Source organism: Papio anubis, chromosome 5 (genome assembly GCF_008728515.1).
Source record: "Papio anubis isolate 15944 chromosome 5, Panubis1.0, whole genome shotgun sequence".
Classification (NCBI taxonomy): domain Eukaryota; kingdom Metazoa; phylum Chordata; class Mammalia; order Primates; family Cercopithecidae; genus Papio; species Papio anubis.
The window spans coordinates 28,018,124-28,044,078 of record NC_044980.1 but is presented as its reverse complement, the minus strand read 5'-3'; the positions used below and the strand labels follow the sequence as shown (position 1 = coordinate 28,044,078).

The window sequence follows — 25,955 nt, the reverse complement described above, 5'->3', positions numbered from 1 at the left end:
GAGTAGGACAGTAGTAAGTATAATTTCTTGCCTTACAACCACATATCCATGGCCTATATTGCTGAATAACTTTGCTTTGCAGGTTTGCATATGCCCATTATTTTTCTATACAAACTTTTCTGGATAAATTATTTCATTAATGACAAAAACATGAAGATCAGCTTTTACTTCATTTTGCAGAAATGATGCTCCACAAAAGTGCCATGTGTGTTTTCACATTTTCTGAGGATATATGAATAACATATTTGTCAATATTTTTTATTTTCATAAATGTATTATGTCTACAGAAAGGAAATGGAATAAAATATTTTGAGGCTAAATGTAAACAGTTTTATCACCCTTGTAATTTCAGTTCATCTAAAACAAGACACATGTTGACCAGAATGTTCCATGCATCACTGTATTGATTTATTTTAGTTGCACACAAATTCACATACACACACAATACTATGGAAGAAAGTTAAAATGTTTAGTGGTTATGTAATCTACCGTCATGGTACAGAACACTATGCCAAGGAAAAATAATAAAATTAATTAAGATAGAATATATTTTATACGTATGTGAAAATTAACTGCCATTCAATCTGTAACTTCGTTTTACAGTACTTTCTATAATAAAGTATACAACCACAGGAAGTAAATTCTTTTGAAATTAGCTATGGCTATTTCAAGCCTCATGAAATAAACTGTGTTATTTGTAAGGGTTATAATAGAAGATAAAATATCTACAGGAGCTATCACTCCCAAGACACCACAGCGGTATAGATTACCCATAAATCCTATGAACCATAGCTATTCCTATCGAAAGAGTAACAGCCACTCTATAAGGTATCATGAGGTTATAAAGGACTCTGGCAGTCTTATGAACCATATCCATTTATTTTACAGAGAACATGTACCAGTAGTTGCTTTATGGGACTTATAAGTGTTTAAATAAAAAGGCATTAGAGAAATGCAAACTAATTGCAGTAGTAGTGATATCTTTAATTTTATATTTTTGCAAAAACTCCTCCAATCCACTTATGAAAATAATAAGCCTACCCCTTAACTATTAAGACTATCAGAGAAAAATGTTTCTTTCTGCCTGTTATACATATTCCCACATTCCACAATAATCTATTCCCTCAATATCATCCACTGAAGTGATATACTGTAAACTCAGCAATTAATAGTTTTAACTTTATTTCCCAAAATATGCTATTAGAAGTTATAATACTTAAGGCACTATTGTGTATTTTCTTAAATTTTACACATAACACTCAGATTTTAAAATCAACGAACACTTATGATCATTGATATTCACTGAATATGTTGGCAATTTTAGATAATCTGACACTTAATTTTACTTAATTTTACTTCTTTTAAGCAGTATAATTAATATAATTTAATTCATATTGTTATCGTTTGAAAAATTACTCTTATCTGCAGAAATCCCTTTCTTTCACATATTAAATAACAAAGATGTAAAAATTACTGATGTCATTTTATGATTAAAATATATTAAGCAGTTGGGCGTGGTGGCTCACACCTGTCATCTCAACATTTTTGGAGGCTAAGATGGGAGCATTGGTTGAGGGCAGGAGTTCAAGACCAGCCTGGGCAACATACTGAGAAGCCATCCCTGCAAAAACAAAAACAAAACCAAAAATTAGCTGTGCGTAGCAGCATGCATCTATAGTCCCAGCTACTCAGGAGGCTGAAGTGGGAGAATTACTTGAGCCCAGAAGTTAGAGGCCACAGAAGCCAAAATATGGACTCAACCTAAATGTCCATTAACAGAAGAATGAATAAAGAAAATGTGGTATACATATAAAATGGCACACTATACAGCTATGAAAAAGAAAGACATCTTTTCATTCATAGCATCATAGATGAGCTTGAAGGACATTATGTTAAGTCAAATTAGCCAGGAACAGAAGAAAAATGTACCTCATGTTCTCACTCATGCATGGCAGCTAAAAAAGTTGATGTCATAGAAGCAGAGAGTAGAATAATGGTTACTAGAAGCTAGGAAGGATAGGAGGAGAAGGGAATAACCAGAGTTTGGTTAACAGATAGAAAATTACAGCTAAATAGGAAGAATAGTCCTAGTGTTCTATAGCACTTTGCAATTAATTAACAACTTTTTTTTGTATATTTTCAAATAGCTAGAAAAGCAGATTTTGAATATTCGCAACACAAAGAAATGACAAATGTTTGAGGTGATGAGTATGCTAACAACTTTGATTTTGATCTTTGCAAATTGCATGCACACATAAAAATAGCATACTGTACCTCATAAATATATACAATTACTATGTGGTAATTAAAATTAATAATTAAATAAAAATAAAGTAAATAATAAAATAAAAAATAAAGATGTTATGATGCTAGAAGCAGAGAAAGAGTGTAGATGCTACAATAATGCTGCCTTTTAAGGTATAGTTAAGGGCCACAAGTCAAGACATAAAGACAACCTCTGGAAGCTGAAAAGTTACAGGAAAGGAATTCTCCTGAAATCCCCAGAAGGAACTAGCTCTGGTCACACCTTGACTTTGGACAAATGAGACTAATTTTGTAGCTGACCTCCAAAGCTGTATTATAATAAATATTTGTGGTTTTCATACCTGGATGTAGTAGTGCACAGCTGTAGTCCAGCTATTTGTGAAGTTGTGGCAGGAAAATCACTTGACACCACTAGTTCAAGGTTGCAGTGAGCTGTGATTGTGCCACTGCATTAGCCTGGGTGAAGGAGTGAGACCCTACCTGTAAACAAACAACCAAACAAAAAAGTAAATAAATAAGTTTTATTTTATGATACTTTTGGTCATTTATTACAGCTGTGACAGGAAATTAATGCATCTGGGATGAAACTTACATCTTTCTCAAGGCCACAGGAAAATGTGAAAAGTCCACCTCATATTGAGGGATATGAAGGAGGGTCTTTTATTTCCAGTACATCATAAAAACTTCTGTGTCCTTTCTCCAAATATGAAACTCAATGTTTCTTTCTCCTTCCATGTCTTATTTTGAAAAATAAGTATTTGAGTTGGTATTACATCCAGTGCCTATGATCTAGCCACCTAGAGAAACTGTAGACTATTTTCTCAGAGATTATGCTACTAACCCAGAGCCTGGATACAAAACCAGATCCATGTGTCTTCTTTAGATAAAGAATATAATAGAGAAAGAATAGAAGGAATCTATTCAGGTCTCTTGCCCATTTCTCAATTGGATTATTTGTTTTCTTTCTGTAGAGTTGTTTGAGTTCCTTATATATGTTGGATATTAGCCCCTTGTTAGATGTACGGCTTGCAAATATTTTCTCCCAATTCGTAAGCTGTCTTTTCACTCAATGAATTGTTTCCTTCGATGAGAGAAGCTTTCTATTTTGATGTAATCCCACTTAGTTATTTTTGTTTTTGTTGCCTGGGCTTTGGGGGGTCAAGTATTAAAAAAAAAAATGTCCAGACCAATGTATGATGGTTTTTCCTTTAGGTTTTCTTCAAATAGTTCTAAAGTTTCAGCTTTTATGTTTAAGTCTTTAATCAATTTTAAGTTAATTTTCTTATGTTGTGTGAGATAAGAGTCCAATTTTATTCTTTTGCATATGGATATCCAGTTTTTCCAGCACCACTTCTTGAGAAGACTATTCTTTTCCCATTTGTATATTCTTGGCACCTTTGTGGGAGATCAATTAACTGAAGATGTGTGACTGTAGATGTGTGGGTTTATTTCTGAGTTCCCTATTTTGTTGTATTGGTTGATGTGTCGGTTTTTAGGCCAGTAGCATGCTGTTTCAACTACTATCACTTTGTAGTATAGTTTGAAATATGGTAGTGTAATGCCTTCAGCTTTGTTCTTTTTGCTCATGATTGCCTTGGCTATTTGCATTTTTATGGTTCCATATAAATTTTAGAATTTTTTTTCTTAATCTTTAAAAAAGATATTGGAATTTTTATAGGGATTATATTGAATATGTAGTTCACTTTGGGTAGTATGGAAATTTTAACAATATTTATTTTTCCAGTCTATGAACAGATATATCTTTCTATTTATTTTTATCTTCTTCCATTTCTTTAATGGCTAACAGATATTAAAAATTCTTGACATTGTTAATCATTAGGGAAATGAAAAATTAAAACCACAGTGAGATAGTGCCTCATACCTATTAGAATGACTCTCATCAGAAAGAGGAAAGAAAACAAGTGTTGGCAAGCAAGTGGATCAAAGGGAATCCTTGTACAATGTTGCTGGAAATGTAAATTAATATAACTGTTGTGGAAAAGAGTGTGGAGATCCCTGAAAAAAACTAAAAATAGAAGTACCTATGATCCCTTGATCCCACTTCTGTCTGGGAATTTAATACCCTCAAAATTTGAAATCAATATGTGGAAGACATGTCTGCAATCCAGTGTTCATTGCACAGTATTCACAGTAGCCATATTATGGACTCAGGCATCCATCAAAGGATAAATGCGTAAATATGTGGTATATATGCAAAATGTCATACTATTAAACCTCAAAGACCTAAAGACAGAAATATCATTTGACCTAGAAATCCCATTACCGGGTATATACCCAAAGGAATATAAATCAACTTTAAAATAAGAAAAAAATTCTGCCATTTGCAACAATATGGATGGAGTTGGAGAACATTCTGCTAAGTGAAATATGACAAACACAGCAAGAAAAATACCACATGTTCTCCCTGATATTGGAGTCAAGACAGTCAAAACTGTCTTGAACTCATACAAGCAAAGACTGGAAGGTGGTTATCAAAGGCTAGGAGGTGGGGAGAATAGGGAGAAGATAGTCAAAGAGTAAAAAGCCTCAGTTAGGAGGAATATATTTAATTTTTTAGATCAATATCACAGTATGTTAAATATAGCTGGACATTTCAATATTGCTAAACTACAACTTGTCTATATTCAGTAAAAAAACAGATCTGTGTTTGAGATTGAATCTTGCCAAATAGTCTCTTGATATTTCATCCCCCGCCCCTGCCTTTGTTTTTTTTTTCCATCCACAACATAGTTCTTGACTCTTCCTCCCCTAGGACACCTAGTTTAACCCTTTGGATTGGTAAATAGAAACAAGCACAGCGTAACCTCTTACTGGTCTGAGCAAGAACACTAAATCAGCAAAAAATCATTTAGGCCAGGCTAACAAGAACAATTAGGACATACGCTTAATCCCTGGAATATTGAATGTCTTACCATCCTAGAGACACTTTTCTTCCTTCCCCTCATGCTGAGACACATGCAATAATTTCATAACATGGTTTAAGTTCATTTACATTAATTATTTTGAGTCTGAAAAATAATGTAAACTTCGTTCTAACACATTTATTGTCAAGCAATGGAGGATAACTTTGCTTGAGTAGCTTTTGTCTCTTTTTTCTTAATTGATTGAAGTGAAAAAAAAAAAGACTTGTTTTTCAGACTTCCCACTACTTAGCGTGTTCAATGGAAAAAACAATCTACAGGACAAAGCCAAGAGTCAAATGTTACCTCATTCTGAATTTTTTACTCTTCATGCTTTTATATTGAAGAGTCATGGCTTGGACAAGTATACCCATAGCATCAGGGGTACTGGAAGTAAAATAAATTGTCAGGAGATGCTGAATGCTAATGTTCTCTGCTGTTGAGACTTTATATAGGTTATTTCTCAGAATACTAGGTATCATAGCAGAGTTGGGTTTGCGGGGTCAGTACTGAGTACTTGAGGGTTAATCTGGTAGCTCCATGATTTCTAGGTATAAAATTATTCTGTCTTAAATCATGTAACCAAGGACTGTATAATTATTTCAATATAATAATATTTAAGACATGAGTTTATTGTACTATACTTATTGTTCAGCTGGTAAAACAAATTTAACATCTTCTCTAAATAATAATTTGAAAATGTCTTTCTAATAAATCAAACTAAACCATATCAACATTGTGTGAAAATTTATATTTATATGTATTTCATCTAAGTAGCATCCCTAATTAGATGAATGATGGACTGAATCATCAATTTTATTGTTAATTTTTCATTCTGACATCCCATTCCATTTATTTCAATTATGATATTTTATGTATATTGTGAATTATTTGTATGATATATTAGCTCATGCATTTTTAACAAGACAAATTGTGCTGAAAAGAGCAAATATTTTATAAAAATTTCCTAAAATAAGGGCAGAAATTCTGACATAAATATATATATATATTTTTTTGAGGAAAATCAACACTTTTAATTTTGGTTTGTAATTCTTAAGACGATGTTTGTATTAGCTGTTAAGAGATCAAAACGAAAGAACAGAAATTACCAATGTGGTGAAATACAGTAGTCAGATATTTATAGAATACATTAATTTTTATTGGTAACATGAAATTTGCCAACTGGGAAGTCAAAGACAAACAATTTGTTAAAATTATAAATATTTAAATAAGGCATTAAAGTGTGAAATAAAAGAAAGAAAGAAGTGATTGTATTTCTCATATGATTGTCTTTTTGGTTTGTAAAATTGTATTTCTTTTTTTCACGAATTTTAGCTTTTCATACAAAGAAAATATGAATAAAAAATAAATCAATTCTTTTGAAATGAAAATATTCTCAATAAGTGGTTTGGTCATTTCAAATATGATATTTACGTGTGTATGTATATGTATTATTAACAAAGTAATTAATTTATGCTATTATCATTATTAGTTAACATTATCTTGTTAAGAACAGTGCATTAAAAGAATAAAAGTAAATATGAGCTATAATAATAGAACAAAGTTTGTATAAATATTACTCTTTATATAGGTAATTATTACCAGAATTTTTAAAAAGAGAGTCTATCATAAATTTATTTAAATTACTAAGGAAGCAATCTATCACAAATCTGTCCAAATTGCAAGACAAGTTTGAAATTGTGATACATCGTTAAAAAGACCACAATTTTTGCTATCCCTGTCGGAATATCCTTTGCAATGTGACTTTGCAGCTTCTTCCTTGAATAGGTGGGGTCTGTTTTCTTACCCTTTCTGTCAGGGCTTTGTTAGATGACTAGATTTAACCAATGATTCATGAGCAAATGCGACACATGCAAAAGACTTGAAAAGCGTTTCACATTGTATCAGTTCTCTCTTGCTGCTTTTGTGATAGCCTGCTGGATGGTGGGAGGTACTAGGCAAAGTTAGCCCTGTTGACCGTCTGATATTTGTTACCAGGGATATAAGTTAGGGCATCCTCAAAAATTCAGTCTTATCAGCTGAGCTTGGAGGCCCCAAAAATTGGCCTAATCCAAAATTTAGTATTGCCAGTGTTCTGAATTTTGGAGATTCTCATAGGCTTGTAGTGGTATCCCTTTGTTTTAAATTACATTTTCCTGAATGACATATAATGTGAAGCATTTTTTTCATATGCTTATTTGTCATCAGCAAATCTTCTGTGGTGACATGTCTGTTGTGATCTTTCATTCATTTTTAAGTCAGGTTTTCTGTTTTCTTACCATTTAGTTTTGATCATTCTTTATATATTTTGAATAATAGTCCTTTATCAGAGTCTTTTGCTTCTCTGTATAAACTTTGGAATCAGTGTCTCAATATCCAAAAAACAACTTGATGGAATTTTAAATGGTGTTACATTGAATCTGTAGATCATGTTGGAAGGAACTGACATCTTGACAATATTGAGTCTTTCCATAAATGCAGAATATCTCTCCCTGTATTTAGTTCCTTTTAATTTCATTTGTCGCAGTTTTGTAGATTTTCTCATACAAACCTTATACCAATTTTGTTAGATTTATACATATGTATTTAATTTTAAGGGATGCTAAAATAAATGGTAGTATGTTTTTAATTTCAAGTTCAATTTGTTTATGGGTGGCATAAAGGAAAGCCATTGACAATTATATATTAACCTTCTATCCTGAAAACTTGTTATAACCCCTTACTAGCTTCAGGAGTTTGGGTTTTTTTTTTTTTTTTTTTTTTTTTGGTCAGTTCTTTCAGATTTTCTACATAGGTGATCATATTATCTGAAACGGTAAAAGTTTTCTTTCTTCCCAATTTATATACTTTTTATTTATTTTACGTTTCTTATTGCATTAGCCAGGACATCCAGCATTGTGTTGAAAGGAGTAGTGAGAGGGGATATCCTTGCTTTGTTTCTGATCTTAGCAGGAAAGTTTCTAGTTTCTCATCATTAAGTGTGATGTGTTCTTTTTTATTTGTTTGTTTTTTCTAAATGTTCATCAGTTGAAAAAGTTCTCCTCTATTCCTAGTTTGCTAATAGTTTGTCATAAATAGATATTAGATATTGTCACATGCTTTTTCTGCAACTACTGATATGACTGTGAGCTTTTCTTCACTTTAGCTTGTTGATCTGATGTATTACATGGACTGATATTTGAATGTTGAACCTGCCTTGCACACTTGGGATAAATCGCAGTTGGTTGTGATGTGTAATTCTTTCTATACATTGTTGGATTGCATGTGTTAATATTTTTCAGGGATTTTGCTTCTATGATTATGAGAAATATTGGTGTATATTTTTATTTTCTTGTATTTCTCTGGTTTGGGTATTAGGATTATGTTGGTCTTATAGAATGAGTTAGGAAGTATTGCCTCTGCTTCTATCTTCTGAAAGACATGGTAGAAATTGGTATTACTTCTTACTTAAATGTTGATTAGAATTCACCAGTGAAACAGCCTCATGCTCACTTGGGCAGTTATCAATTACAGATTCAATTGCTGCAACAGATATAGGCCTATTCAGGTTTTTTATTTCTTGTTATGTATATTTTGGCAGACTGTCTTTCAAGGAATTGGTCCACTTGATCTAAATTATTAAATATATGGGCATAAAGTTGTTTAAAGTATTATTACTCTTGTGATGTCCATGAGATCTTAATTGTACCCCCTTTTTTATTACTGATATTAGTAATATGTGTGATCTTAGTTTTTTCTCAGTATAGCTAGAGGCTAATTGAGATTAGTGATCTTTGTAAATTGCCATTGTTTGGTTTTGTTCGTATTCTCGATTGACTTACTTTTATAGTGATTGGTTTTTAGTTGATATATTTAGATCATTGGGGTTTAATGTGATTGTGGATATAGTAGGATGCTATTATATTTGTTATTTTTCAATTCATTGCTTTTGTTGTTTTATATTTTTTTTTGTTTTCCACTTATTTTTGCCATTGGTGGTTTATTAAGCATTTTAAAATATAATTACACTTTTTCTTTTTAGTAGCGTATCATTTATCCTACCTCATTTATGTATTTATTTATTTTGAATAAATTTAAAAGGTACAAGTGCAATTTTGTTACATGCATATACTGCATAGTAATGAAGTCTGAGATTTTAGTGTATCCATCACCTTAATAATATACATCATATTCATTAAGTAATTTCTCATTACCTACCTACCTTTGAACTCCCCACCCTTTCAAGTTTCCAGTGTCTATCACTCCACACTCTGTGTCCATATATACACATTATTTTGCCCCCACTTATCAGTGAGAACATGCAGTATTCGCTTTTCAGTTTCTGTGTTATTTCTACAGAAAAATATGTGCAATTAATCTAAATCTTCTTTTAAATAACACTACACTGTTTCGTGGGTAGTGTGAGTACCCTGTAATAGCAAAATATTCCTAATTTCCCCTCTGTTCTCTTTTACTATTGCTGTTATTAATTTTACTTACACTAAAGTATCCATAAATATTATTTTATAGATATATGTATGCATTTTTATGCATAAGCATACAAAATCAAAAACGGTATTGCTATCATTATTTTGAACAAACTATTAACAACTTTATTAATTAAGAATCATACAAATAAAAGTGTTTTATTTATTTCCATCTATTTCTTTTCTAGATTATTATTCTTTCTTCATGTAGATATATGTTTTGACCTATATCAATTTCCTACTCTCTTTTAATATTTCTTTCTAGCTATGATTACTGGCAACAAATTCTCTCATTTTGGGGGGTCTGAGGAAGTCTTTATTTCTCCTTCACTTTTGAAAGATAATTTCACAGGACACAGAATTCTGGGTTGATTTTTTTTCCTCTTAACATTAAATGCTTCATTTCATTTTGTGTTGTTTACATGTTTTCTAAGGAAAAGTCAGAGCTAATTCTTACTTTGCTCCTTATAGGTAAGATTAATTCTCCCTTTTGGCTTCTTTAAATGTGTCTGTATATATACATATATATTATATTTATATGTATTTATTTATATATATATATGTTACTTTTGAGTCTCTGCAGTTTGAATAGGAATATGTGTTCAAGTGGCTTTGTTGTTGTTTTTTGTTTGTTTGTTTTTACATTTATTCTCTTTGATGTTCCCTGAGATGCCTGTATCTGTGGTTTGCTGTCTTGCATTAATTAGGGAATTCTCAGTCGGTATTGATTCACATATTTCTTCTTTTCCTTTTTCTTTCTTCTTCTTCTGGTATTTTATTACATATGTAATGCGTTGTGTTGTTAATCCACCATTCTTGGATATGTATTTGCTCACTTTTTTCTCTTTGCTTTCCAGTTTTGAATGTTTCCATTCTTTTCTTTATTTTTCTTTTGTTTGTTTTTCCCTTAAGTTACAGGATACAAGTGCAGAATGTGTAGGTTTGTTTCTATTCTTATAACCTGTATCTCAGAGATTCTTCAGTCATGTATGGTCTATTAATGAATCTATCATAGGTACTCTTCCTTTCATTACAATGTTTTGATCTCTAGAAATTTTATTATTCTTTCTTCTATTTTTATTTTCTTCATGTACCTTGCCCATTTGTTCTTATATGCTGTCTACATCATTCTTTAGCACCCTTAATAGATAAATTATAGCTGTTTTCAATTTCCAGTCTGATAATTTCAATAACTGTCATATTCAAGTCTAAATCTGATACTTGCTGTGTCTCTTCAAACTGTGTGTGTGTGTGTGTGTGTGTGTGTGTGTTTTCCAATGCCTTGTAATTTTTTCTTAGTAGTCGGACATGATAAGGAACTGTGATAAGTAGGCCTTTTATAATGTGGTAAAATATGGGAGGACAGGAAGCATTTTATAGTCCTGTGAATAGGTCTAAGTCTTTTAGTGTATTTGTTCCCTTGGCTGTGAACCTCACAAGTGTCTCTGTGTGTTTCTCCCACCTTAGGTGGGACAGATAGACTGGTGTGGGCTGATATTAGGTATTTCCTTCCCTTGTGTGGCAGGCTAGCATCATCTAGGGTTGGGTATTTCTTTTCCCACGTGTCTGTTAGGTTGAAACAACCCCAGTACATTAGACTCTGGTAATATAATTTCTCTTGAGGGCAGATCTGGTTACAAACAAAAATCAGAATGTTCCAGCATATTTCTAAATGGTTGTTTTCCCTGTCCCTTTGTGGAAAGAATGAGGAGATTTTTCATCTCAATTTCACTGTGAGAATCTAGTAGAGCCTTAGGAGATTAAATTTACAAAAATGGGGGAAACTTCTGCTTTTTTTTTTTTTTTTTTTTTGTGCAGACTTGTCCACAAAGAACATCCCACAGTTCCTTGATGACAGTTGAGCTTTTTCTACTGCATTACTGAGCTACCATGGAGGTTTCTGCTGGGAATTTTCTGCTTTTGTAAAGTGTGATTTATTCTGTGTCTGCCTGTCTGCCTGTCAACTCAGGAGAGGACAGTGGTTTGCCCTATAACTTCACTTCTCTGAAGGACCTAAGAAGAGACATTTATTTTTTAATTTGTTCAGCTTTATACTTGTGGTTAGAAATGAATGGTGACTTCCAATCTAATTACATGCTGGGCTGGAAACTAGAAAACCCACACACCAATTTTTTACCAGTTCAGAAGTTATACCTTTAAACAAAGTTTTAAAACAAGTTTTAATACTTGGATAATTTTGCCTTGATACCATTTCAATTCAGTGAATGTAGGAGCCATGTAAATAATGAAATCAATCATTTTCAAATTTATACAGACACATTTAGGTAAAAGAGACATGATCAACCTTGACAAGTCACTTTCATAAATTCATTCTAAAACACAAGTTAAATAAATAAATTGCTCTATATGTATTTCCATTAATGAAAGCTTTTGATAAAACATAATAAATACTTTAATATCCTTGGGTGGCTCCTATTTTGTGGTAAATATAAAATATATTTGAGAAATGTTCCTTTGTGTACCACTATAACTTCTGTTGATTAAAGTTTTTTAAAAAATCATTGGGTTTACATAAATCGACATTTCAAGTTCACAATTCTCTTTTCAGTCTTATCTGTATGATTAATTACCACATGTTAAAACAGAACTATTTGCAGCTAAAAGTGATACAATGCTTTTATATTTTTAAATAGTAGTTCCTGTGTTTAGCCTATGAGGAAGACTGAGTTAGTGACATTTAAATACATGCTCACCTTACTCACCTTCTTTGAAAATTGGTCATTGTCTGCATAGAAATTTGATAATTATTAGTCACTGAGGAATCTGGGCAGCCTTGAGTCACTCTCCCACTCCCAACGTTAGCTTCCAGAGTGATTCTCTCCTGAGTAGCAGAATCCACACTTTCATTATATTTATTTTAAGAATATGACATCTATTCCTGTTGTTTTTTATTGGAAATTCTTAAAAAGACATAATAAAATATAATATGACAATAAAAATACTACAACAAAAAATACAAAATAAATTTCAGTATAATAATTATTTACAAACCATTTTACATTGTATTAGGTATTACATATAATCTAGAAAAGTTTTAAAGTATACAGGAGGATATATGTAGGTTACATGCAAATACTATGCCATTTTACATGAGGAACTTGAGCATCTATGAATTGTTGTATCCATGGGTGGTTCTCAAACCATTTATCTGCATATACCAAGGGAAGAGTGTACCATGAAATTTTATAAAGATGTTAACTAGAGAAACAACCAAACAAAAAGAACTTAAGCTCTTTGTGTGATTTCTTTAAGAGTCTTCCTCTAAGATAAAAGGCATATAAATATTGTGCAATAGACTTTCAATATTGCAGACAAATATTGCCATATAACTTATTAAGTTATATACATATATATTCAAAATATGTGAATTCATAAAATATGATTTTATATAATATATAAGTGCAGCTCAATGGTTGTATTTAACATCATTTCAAAAGACAAATAGTAATTTTAAAACACCTTCTTTAAATAATTCATTGTATATTTCAATACAACGTCACATTTCATACTCTGACCAATGCTATGAACCAACAGGCATTATGAAATCCCTTTTTTCTCTTAAATTAAAATAATATCTGACATTGTAGAGAATATTATAAATAATAAAACAAATGTCTATTTTAAATACTAATTTTTTGTAATACTCTCCATTCACTACATTTCAATTTTATGCATAGCATAACATTTAAAAGCAAACCTCAAAATGCATAATGTAATATTAATTCTATAAAATATTTATACTAATACAATTGCTGTAGATATGTATGTATTTCTTTTATTTTGCAGGGTTTTTTTTCCAATTTTTGGATATGTTTTTAAATAGCATAATTTATCTCATTGTTCTGAAAAACGTAATCACGAGCTATTTATTTTTTTAGAAACATACACAATATCTGTGTTCATAAAAATTTACTTAGTGTTTGTTGTATAAAGTTTCACTGACACAGAGCTGTGCTTTAACAGGAAATTGTTTCATACGTTTTAATATTTCAGGCAACTCTTAAGTCTAAGGAAAGTGTATATACATGTTTATTTCTTGCAGTCACACATGAGTCTTTAAAAATACATTGAGACATATAGTTATGAGTAACATCTAGTTTATCTTGAAACAAATCAGTTTATTAAAAATATAAATTTCTATTTACATCATATTTCTAACATGCTGGAAATAACAAATTATTCTTAAAGTAATTTTCAACCACAAAACCTATCACTTATTTTATTAAATTCTTAATGACTAAATAACTGTTATTATATAAATCTCAATGAATGTTACTGATACATTATTAATGATTTTACCAACACTGAAAGGAATTCTGTAATTTGATCACATCATGACATTAGAGAAATAAAGTAGGACTTTTTCCTAGAGAGAGAGAACAAGATAAAGAACAAAAGAGAGAGAAACGTCCTTACCTTAATTACCCTCAGCCCAGCTTTTTCCAAACACATTTATAAGTCTATATTTACTAAACCATTCTTTTTGGCACACTTAGAAAAATATGAATTTCCATTTTCCTCTTACCTCATTTATAAAAGAAAACAAAAATACAGTTTCATGCTTCTATTATATTATCAACATTTAGTAGTTTAACTTATTGTAAGAGGAATTACCCATGGTGCATCTACACTGTCTTTATAAAGTTTTTCAGCCGTGTTTATCCTTCAACAGACAATCAACTAGCAGCTTTAAACTAACTGAGGATTTGTCATCCACCAATAGTCACCATTCATTTTAAATAAGAGAAGCTTCTCTTTGGTCTGAATTGTGTTTCTTCTTCCACAGAGATGACATTTTTCCACATACTAGATAGATTGCTCAGGTTGTATCAAAGAGAAGCAATTCATCTGTGACAAGCCAAGATCCACAATACAGTTAAGAATCCCACTGCTTACCTCCAATCCATTAAGAAATGTTGGGTTTATCCTTCATGGATGGAGAACAAAGAAAGCAGCTGACCCATGAAATAAGAAACATAGCTGAATAACTTCGGATGGCAAAGGACAAAAGTTGTCTCCTGGGTATCACAGAACTTTGAAACATATAACGGTGCAGTGCAGTGAGGGAGGTGGGACATCCAAGATGCATGAATCAATCCAAAAAGTATGGTCTAATTTTTACATAAGAGTAGTATAATTAAAATGAAAATGGTTGTCACTAAGATTCTTATAAAATAATAATTTATTTTTATGAACTTATTTTAAATTTTTACACACACTTTCATCTGAACTAGAACAAATATACATTTTACCTGTGTAGCATTATGAATATGAAAATAAGTTTTCTTGAAATTTTTAAATATGTGACCTGTCTGTGTATTTAATCACCTGCCTAAACAAAATAAGAAACATTAATATTATTTACAGTGTTGACATATCTGATGCTTTTGAAGTAGCCAGGAATACCTCAATGGTTTTATTTATAAAATGTTTAATTTTTAGAAAAACATTATTCAGTAGTTACCATTTTATCCATATTTGACAGTTGAGGAAACTGAGAGATAGAATGTTGGATTAAATTTGCCAGGTCACTAGGCCAGTACACTGTGGAGACAGAGATTTCAAATTCTGAGAGACTGAAACCACAACACATACATTTAACACTCTAATATGTCACACCTTAGTTTGACTATTGACAAAAATTCATTTCTTGGCCAAATTTTAAACTTCTGAGATGTCTTCTAGACCCATCTGTGCGCTTCCTTATAAAATCTAGTTTTAACAAAGAACCTCACTAAATCAGTTTAACAAGAACTCCCCACCTTTAATATCTGATCATACAGATAATAATGTCGGATCCGGGGTTGTCATCCTCCATGTCCTCTGGCTGTCTTTACTGATCCCCTGGCTGGTTTTCAACAAGAATTCCGTAAGTCAGTTTAGCCAGAAACCCCTTGCCCTCGATATTTTCTCTCTGCAATTTTCCCTCTAATGAATCCCAATCTGCTCCTTGGCTATAATTTTTTACCTGCCCAAGCTGTATTCAGAGTTAAACCCAATCCCTATCCTCCTCTGCAGGACCCCTTTACAGTGGTCTTTGTTGATCCTAAAGAAAATCTGCCTTCTTTTACTAGGATAATGGAATATTTAATTATATTTAATATATGTTCAAGTATAATTGAATATATTTTCTTAACACAACCATCTATTCCTCTAGTTAAAACAAATAATAAAAAATATTACTTAGTCTACATTTGTGCCGATAAAAAAATTCCAGTATACAGGATACTCTTAGAAAATCATGTAGCACCAATGAATTCTCAGTAAGTAATTGTTGCAAGGAAATGAAATAAAACAAAGAAAGTAAATGACTGGATAAAAACTCAGAAAAATGAAAATTAACTATTTTTAATAAGTTTGATGATATTGGTGGCTCATGTATCAAGGTGATATTTTATTCAATTTCTGGACAGCTCTGGTAGCTAGAATTGCTTATTTTGAAGCAAATCTGGTTTCTGTAATTTACCTCAATAATCATAGTTCTGTCCTCTATTTTCATGCAAGCCTTTCCTGAAATTTGAAGAAGGATGTTGTTTTTATTTCCAATATGGATTTGTTTAGGGTACTTTATTCCACTCTTACTTGTAATTTGCTGCATTTTGACCATGTACATTTACTTCCACTTGTCAAAAGATATTAACTTTCTGATGTGTATTCATGCATTTATGTAGCTATGAACTTTGATTACATTTTATATGCAATCAGATTATATATTGAAATCTTCCATATTAAGAAATAACTATTACCGGCTTTCCAGAAAGCCCCCTTATGCACCATTTTAATCATCAGCCTATTCCAAAAATAAACACTACTTAAAAAAAAAAATAGTGACAGGATCCCATTCTATTGCCCAAGCTGTACTGTAGTGTGGTGCAAACAAAACTCACTCCTGGGCTCAAGGGATCCTCCCACCTCAGCCTCCTGAGGGCTACAGATGTGTGCCACCATGCCTAGCTAATTTTTATTTTTATTTTTAATTTGAGAGCTGCAGTATCACTATGTTAACCAGGTTGTTCTTGAACTCCTGGTTTCAAGTGAGCCTCTCCCACTTAGGGCTCCCAAAGCACTGGGATTATAGGTGTGAGCCACCACGCATGGTCATAAACACTTTAAATTTCAACACCATAGATTTATCTTTTGCCTGTTTTTTAACTCTGTGTGTGTGTGTGTGTGTGTGGTGTCACTATTTTGTGTCTGGTTTATTTAGCTAAACTTTTTAAGATTAAGTCGTTGTTAAATTGTTTTAGGTAGTAATAATTCACTTACTTTCATTGCCATATAATATTTCAATACATATATCATCATTAATGTAACCATTCTGCTGGTTGTGGGTACTGAGTTTTCTCTTAATTGTGAATATGAAAAGTGGTTCTATTAATATTTTTGACTTGTCTTTTGCCGAATATGTGAATACATTCTTTTGGATGTTTTTCTTTCTTTCTTTTTTTTTTTTTTTTTTTTTTTTTGAGACAGAGTCTCACTCTGTAGCCCAGGCTTGCGTGCAGTGACGCAATCTTGGCTCACTGCAAGCTCCCACTCCCTGGTTCCCGCCGTTCTCCTTTCTCAGCCTCCCGAGTAGCTGGGACTATAGGTGCCTGCCACCGCGTCCGGGTAATTTGTTTTGTTTTGTGTTGTATTTTTAGTAGAAACAGGATTTCACTGTGTTAGCCAGGATGGTCTCGATCTCCTGACCTCATGATCCACCCATCTCAGCCTCCCAAAATGCTGGGATTATAAGAGTGAGCCACCGTGCACGGCCAGATATTTTTCTTGATATAAACTAAACAGTTAAATTTCTGACTCAGTGTTTGTGTAAGTTCACCTAATGGTAGGTACTTACAAAAAATTTTCCACACTGATTACTTCATTCTGCATTTCCAACAGCAGAATATAACAGCTACGCTTGTTAGACATTCTCTTAAACACTTAGTTCCATTGTCTTATTTTTCATTATAGATGTTTTGCAGCATGAGTTATGATAGGTACCACATATAAGGTTTAATTTATTTTTTCCTAGTGGCTAATGGAGTTGAGTAACTTTTCATGTTTCTATTGAGCTTTTTGAAGCCCTGTTGTTCTATAAAGGGTCATTTCAAATTTTTCACCAATTGTTATACGATTTTTTTTTCCTCTTCTGGATTAGTAAAACTTTTTTTGTATATGTTGTATACATTTATCAAACGTATATGTTACAGATATCTCCTCTCTTTTAATGGTGTCTTTAAGGCAAACCAATTCTTAATCTGAATATAGTTCATTATTCAAGTTTTTCCTGTAGAAATAACAGTTATTTGTGTTCTATTAAAAATATTTGCCTATTTCACTTTAACTCCTCAAAGGCAATATTCATGGATCCATATAGTTAAAAATTATTATGCTTTATATGACTTTAAAGCAGAAATTGCAATTTGGTAGTGATATCAAGCTTCTTTATGAAACAACATTGATTAGTTCCCTACCATTTACTAATTTCAAATTTTGAGCTAAGCGTAGGAACACAACACTTTATCTTTAAAAATTTTGAGAAAATATTTCTTCCCTTTGATATAGTATACATTTCAAATTAGCCAACCAATGATTTTTTTTTGTTTGTTTGTTTTTATTTTTTTTTTTTCCCCAGACGGAGTCGGGCTCTGTCACCCAGGCTGGAGTGCAGTGGCGCAATCTTGGCTCACTGCAAGCTCCACCTCCCAGGTTCACACTATTCTCCTGCCTCAGTCTCCTGAGTAGCTGGGACTACAGGCATCTGCCACCATGCCCAGCTAATCTTTTTATATTTTTATTAGAGACGGGGTTTCACCGTGTTAGCCAGGATGGTCTCGATCTCCCAACCTCATGATCCACCCACCTCGGCCTCCCAAAGTACTGGGATTACAGGAGTGAGCCACCGTGCCCAGCCTCAATGACTTTTTAATATGTAACATTACAATGAAAGGTGAAGAAAGCATTCAGAGTAATTAGAAGTAAGATGTTTACTTTCTATTCTATTTTACCTCCTAATTTTTGTGTTGCCTTCTTAAAATGTCTCAGTGTTTTTGCTTTTCAGTTTTCCATCAACAACTAAAGGAACTAAGCTAGTTAAGTTCACCTCTACACAAGTTTGATCAGATTGACTAGTTGGTAGACACAGAGCTCCTGTGTCCTCTACAGTATGTGATGTTTTACTGAATTTTGAGAAATGAAATTAGGAGCCAGTGTGGTTAATTTAAAAATATCTCGTGGTAGCTCTAATGTTAAACTAAAGAGGTAATCTTAAAATCATGTGCTTGTAAAATCACATATGTAGTCCAATAATGCAATGTAGCCCCTTAAGCTTGTGTTTTTAGCAAGCTTGACCTTAGAGAGTAAGTAGTTTTTATGAAAACTTGTGTATTTAAATGAATATGTATATGAGTGCATTTATTTTTCAAAAAAGTCCATAAACTCCAATTATGAGAGTGTATGATTCATGCCATATACATTACAAGCAACTGTCCTTGAAGAATTGTTCTTATAAAAATAACGTTAAAAACTGCATTGAGTAAATATGACATGCTGTTAGTTGTAGGAGACTGTTTATGATCACTGTCCTGCTGATACAATTCTATCTTTTTCCATTTATACTCTCAGACTGAACCATTTTTGTAGAGTGATAATAAATATTAAGAGATACCAAATAGCATTTCTTAATTGAATCTCCAGTATTTTAATATTTCAGCTTTGTGAGTTTCTGGTAACTGAAAGCAGTGTTTTTCCCAACAGTAACTATTATTAAACCCTTTGTTATATATTAAGTTTAAAGAAAATTATTAAATTGGAAAATGCAGAATATCCACCGATGCTGCTCAGATAATTACCTTTCTCTGTACTTCGGTTATCATTTTATGATGATTAACACTGAAATGCAAAGGTAAGGAGGGAAAGTAGTGACTCAGCCTGTTTCTGTCTTTGTTTATCCTAGGACTATACATTTGGTTTTAAAATATTAGTAATAAACACATGTATGATAGTAAAGTAAGACTTTAAAGTTGAGGACTCGGAGTAGGATTTATGGACATTCTGCAACTTTTATGTAAGTCCAAAAGTATGCTTAAATTTAAAAAGATATTTTACAAAAAAAAAATAAAAATAAAACTATCGTCAAAGACAATCTCTTGTAAAAAGTCATTGTGTAAAATTAAGATTCCATGACTGAAGTTGTGCAAGGATATGAGAAATGGAAGGACTGGGGATGTTATCAGAACACATGATGAGAATTATCTCAAAACAACTTATGTGGATCTTTTCAATTCTCAAGTTAGAATATTCTATAGATGAAAGAAATGTTAAGAGAAAAAAAATGGAATTATTTCCCTTATGCATGTGGTTCATTTGTTGTCTGATAGAGTTTATTGTATTCATCTTTTTTCATAAATGTATAAAATGTATGTTGAACTCTTACTGAGCATTTTGTGCAAGAAAGCCAGTGGTTAGATAAACCAAGCCCATCCCTGCTTTAAGGAACATAAAATTAGTGGGAACCTAGGAAACCATAAAGTAAGCATGTAACCACAGGCAAATTTGCATCATGGTGTGTATGAGAAGAATGTATTCAGGGAAATAAAAATGTATAGGTGGTATAGAAGAGATGGAGTTTTTCCTATTATAGAAGACTATAAAATTTCCTTTGAGGAAGGTTGATAAGGATCTTATTGTGTTACAGACAGCTTTGCTCAATGATGTGGAAAGAGTTGAAAGTGGACTTCCAAGGTGCCTCAATCCATTAAGGGCTGGCCCCAAACAGAGTAAAGAAAAAAATATCCTCTCAGTCAGCAGAGCATTGAGCAGTTCATTTCACTGCCTCTCTCTCCAACCCCCCTCCTTTTTTGAGACAGTCTGAATATATGCTACAAAATAGTAATATCTTGGTAATAATTTAGGAAATAATCTGGAACTAAATATGGTAGATTTTTAAAAAAGGTATGTGAGTGGCTCTCTTGAAATTGATCCAAAGTCTTAAAATATGTGTACCAGTGTAAACTAGTGATACTTTGTATCACTTTCAGGGGAGGAGTCCTGCTCCTCCAGGAGCCACAGTCTCAAGGATGTCAGTCCACTCTGTGGTTCAAAGTCACCAAGAAAGACACCACTCACACAGGCATTGGATGGAAAGGGATTGGATGGAACAACATTCTACTCGAGGATGATCAGATCAAGATTAGCTACAATGGTATCTGTTGGTTTCCCACAGCCAGCGATTCTCATTCCACAGCTCACATAGAATGATAGTCTCCAAGCGCTGCCTCATTCTTCAGGTGAGGGACCCTACCTCCCGTCCAGAATGGTTGTAGTAGTGGGATTGGCCAGGAGCCATATGGCACACACGCTTAAGCAGAACAAAATATACACATTGAGTCTGAAACAGGAAGAGATATCCCCACACATAAACTCAGCACAAGGTATGAGAGCTCTTCTTTACTATGTAAGAATGTTCCAGGCTCAAGGCCCATTCTCATGTGTCCCAGCAGGGATTGAATATCACTGCCTGCATGACTGCCTATCTGACATTCATGTAAATGCGTTCTAAAGTCCTTACTGCAGAAGAGGTTCTTCATAATTTGTCTTATGTATATCAGTCAGCTTCTTTCTTTCACAATCCAAGGGGTTACTCAAAGGGCTCATGAACTCTGTGGAGAGGTTTGCTGAAGGACTGTATATGGGCTCAATGTTTTGTACTTTCCTCCATAAAGTTTGGCCTGTGAATTTCCTATTCTAGGTGCCTATTACAGAACTCAATGTAAGATATCATAACCTAAAGGGGTTAGTCACTTTCTTGAAAGCAGTGGGTTGATGACATTGGGTAAATTCCGTTATAGAAGTAGGAAATGAGGGGATGAAAAAATAATCTGTATCACTGGTAATGCACATATTGTACATTTAATTTTCTCAATTTCATGTGTTGCTACTTGCAGTCCCACCATCCGAGGCATTCCACACATAAACAAAGAGTAGAACTAAAAATGAAAAATGTAAAGCAATATGCTGATTCTCATGGGTTAAATGGTTTTACTGTTTTATGTCACAAACCAGAAGCAGCTGAATGTACAGAATGATAAGTGGTCTTCTGAAAACTTGGAGGTAGTGGCATCTAAAGAAAGAAGTATCTTTCAAGGTGAAAAGTGTTGAGTGGCGACTGAGTTATTGGCAGCGAATCTGTATGGATCTGCAGCAACCTCAATTCTTGCTTCCTCAGAAGAAAGAAATTGACCGATGGGCATAAGGCAGAAAAAGAGTCCAAAGCAAGTTTCAAAGCAGGCATGGACATTTATTTAAAAGCTTTAGGCCAGGAATGAAGGAAAAGAAGGTACCTACTTAGAAGCGACCCAAATGTGCACCTTGGAGGTCAAGTGTCCCATTTATCCTTGAACCTAGGACTTTATATGCCGGCCTACTTCCGGCATCTCAAGCCCTTTTCCCTTAATTCTTCCCTTAGGGTGAGTTGCTGGCATGTGCGGTGCCCTCCTTGAACTTGGGAGGTGAGCATGCACAGTGTGTTGAAGAAGTTATACCCATGCTCACTGGAGGCTTTCCTCCTTTATCTGGTGGAATGCCCCTGGAAGTTCTTGGGCTGCCATTTTGTCTCTTAATGCGCGTGCTCAAGCTCACTTGCCCTGAGAACTTGTTGGGAGCTGCTGATTACCAATTTCAAGTGTTTTTATCTTTTGGGAAATTGCATCTTCCTGGCACTGGCTGACATCAATTATCATTTTAGTGTGACAACTGCCAGACCATCAAGAAATGGTCTCTCCCTGGTGCCAGCTGTGACCAACTATCATTTTAGAGAGGCAATACAACAGCTGCTGAACCATCACCTGCTGGTCATCTGACATTCCTGGAGGGTGGGGGGGGGGGTGGGGGTGGGGGCGGGGGGCGGGGTGGGGGGGCTCTCCTGCCCGGCTCATGTCTGACTAGCTCCTAACATAACAAAAGTACTGTCCTGCAGGAAATTTCTTACACTCTTAAGTCAATATATTGTTCAATTACTTTCGTCACCAGAATGCAAAGAGATTGGAAGCAAGAGGATGGCACTACTCATAACTACGCTTCGTGATCTACTAGCACATTTTGGCATATTTCTCATTCTCATGAGGCCTGCTTATTTAGATTTTTTAAAATATCAAAACCAGAATTCGGGAGATGGATAACACCAGATATTGCTACTTGTTTTTGCTGCCTTTTGTTGTTGTTTGTTGTAGTTATTGTTGCTTGGTTGTTTTACTTTTATTTTTACTGGAGAAGCCTTCATGCCAATGAGAAACCATTCAAAAATGGGTCATTGACCGGGCACAGTGGCTCACGCCTGTAACCCCAGCACTATGGGAGACTGAGGCAGGTGGATCACCTGAGGTTGAGAGTTTGAGACCAGCCTGGACAACATGGAGAAACGCCATCTCTACTAGAAATACAAAATTAGTCAGGTGGGGTGGCGCATGCCTGTAATCCCAGCTACTCAGGAGGCTAAGGCAGGAGAATCACTTGAACCCAGAATGCGCAGATTGCATGAGCTGAGATTCCACCATTGCACTACAGCCTGGGTGACAAGAGCGAAACTCTGTCTCAAAAAAAAAAAAAAAAATCCTAAAAATTATTACCCTGTGCTTCATAAGTCTACAACCTTTACCAAATATGCACTAACAGAATTCAATTAGAGTCCATGGTAGGAAGTCTATTTTTGCATGTAAAAGATGTGGTCATAATGTTCGTAAAATTTAAAATATCAGTAAACTAAATTAATCTCAGCTCAGAAAAGTTAAGCTAGGTTGAATTGGAGTCATTTCACAAACTGAAAAATTATGAATCTATCAGCCACACAGTATGTATGAGTTAACAACATGTTTAAGTGAAATCTTTTTCAGTAATAATATCCACCCTCAAGTAGGGCCACTGGTACTCAATGGGCCTCAATCGTTCCTTAATTAAGGCATTTGCAAACTTAATTTGGACTCGTGTAGATGAATTTGGCATTGTGGGAAATCTTCCTGAGAGTGGTATGAGAAATTGAATCTCCAGCCAAGAAAGGCAAAACCTCTGTGATGGGTAATTAAAAAGTGAACCTGACAATGCGTTGAACAATATAGAGACAGTGGATCAGATAGCCTTCTGCATGAACATAGGCATGTCAACACACTGTTCTGTCGATTAGGCACTAAAGCCCAACGTGCCTCTGACAGCAAGAATGGAGGCCAGGCTTTTCTCTATAAATAAAATTCACAGAGCATAATGGAGAGCGAGACTCATGCCTAATAGCATAAAAAGTTCAGGCAATTTCAGAATAGTTACAGACTGAAATCTCTGGATCCTCCAGCAACTTGGATAGTGTGAATTTGGGCTGATTGACACTGAATGGGTAAACATGCCTGAGGAAGAATGCAAAGGCCTTCATTTAAAATTATGTAGATCTAATTATGGTTTATCCAGAGATATCAAAGAGTGAGGATTCCATAGTGCTTGGTTATAAGTAGTGTTCTGTTGACCTCATGTTTTATTGCCTTTTCCAGGGTTTTTTTTTCTGTCTCAGCTCTATTTTCATGACATAAAGAAAGCTATGATTAAGGTATTTTAAAATTTTATTATTTTATTATTCCCACACTTATGTATACAGCCAATAGTCTCTCTCTCTCTTTCTCTGTGTGTGTGTGTGTGTGTGTGTGTGTGTGTGTACCCAATTGATACTGATAAGTTCACTTCTGAATGGAATGTTCACTCTTTTGGGAAAGCCATTTGAAAATATAGAGTAACAGCCTGAAAAGAATAACTAAAATATTTTGATTTAACAATATATACTTCAAAAACTTTGCATGAGTTAGTGAGTTTCCTCCTTGTAACAATCCTGTGAAATGGCAACTATTTTATTCCATTTTATAGTAAAGATAAAGGTTGAGCTGTTTGTCCAAGCTCACACACTTAGCTGGCGGAGATAGAGTAAGGAATGACACCCTCCAACTGACTCCTTAGTGTGAATTTAACCTCCATGCTATACAGCTTTATGAATTTTGCAATAAACATTCACTTTTAGAAATCTTTCTTATATTGAAATTCATTATAATATTAATTACATAAGATATATTTATGACGTAATATATACTATTATCTCAAATACTAAAACAGAAAAAAATCCTGGAGATGTATTAACTATGACTGTTGCTGGGTGACTGTATTCTAGTGAATTTATTCTTTGTACTTTTGTGCACTTTCTATGTCTTCTCCTCTGATACACGTATATTATTTCATAAGGGACAAAACACAAAAATGCTTTTACCTATTGCTTTATGACTTAGTTCAGTCTAGCTAAAATATTAATTACCTTTGATGGCTGTACAGAGGATGGTGGGAACTTTTGACATCTTCTGTTGTTTTTAAGTAGTTTTATAATACCAAGAACAAAATGACTTATGTAACTAGGCTCTTAATAAATGCTAGCGAAAGGGATAATTTTGCTGTAATAGATAACTGTGGCCAGCTGTGCACTGTTTATTTTCAAGGTGAACCACATTGTGTAAGCCCAACTTGCCTAGTTGGTGAAAACATTATAAGTATAGAGTTATTGTTTGGGAGTGACTCTCATCAACCAGTTAAGAGACGGTCCTGAGGTTGTATTTGTAAGTGTGATAATAACTTGAGTCTTTATCAGATAACAAATGCAGTGTTTTTGCTTCCATGATTTATTTTCCTGATAACATTATTAACATTTTTCATGCAGAAACAGAATTTGCAAGCACATTACATTTTGTAAGTTTTCCAGATTGTTATAAATATTCTATTAATTATTGTGAACTAATACAGTGCTATGTGAATCCATGAATAAAACATGCTTTAGGATAACATAAAAGGATAAATTACGAGGAAATTTAAGTTGACATGTTCAAAATTAGATGCATAACACTCATCGTGTTTCAGTCAGCTATTTCTACTCAGCATATGTATAAATAATAATCTAAAGACAGTTGTAATCTTTTCTAGGAAACATTGCACTAGAAGTTTTATTGAAAAGTCTATACTATATGTGTTAATAAACGTGTTTAAATTCAATTGAATTCTAATGATGTAAATATTGTGTTAATATATACAGGAAATTATAATGAAATAGAATTTGTAGCTTTCAAATTATAATTACAAAAACATCAAAAAATGTTATTAAATTGAACTAAGCTTAATTTTTCTTTCACCTAGAAAGTAACTAGTGACTAATGCATTCCATAAAAGTACACTCTGCCTTGAGAAATTTAAAGAGTTTTACTAAATGTCTGCCATACATAAAAAATAT

At 33.4% G+C, this 25,955-nt stretch overlaps 1 long non-coding RNA gene across 1 annotated transcript; it reads right to left on the bottom strand.

Moving 5' to 3' along the window:
* Positions 1–1,580: 1,580 nt before the first annotated feature.
* LOC108586484 lies at positions 1,581–14,545 on the bottom strand. The gene is made up of 3 exons (XR_004183675.1): positions 14,090–14,545; positions 12,376–12,573; positions 1,581–1,621 (listed from the first exon to the last, which is right to left on the bottom strand). It is a non-coding gene; the product is annotated as an uncharacterized LOC108586484 (long non-coding RNA).
* Between the last annotated feature and the right edge of the window lie 11,410 nt (positions 14,546–25,955).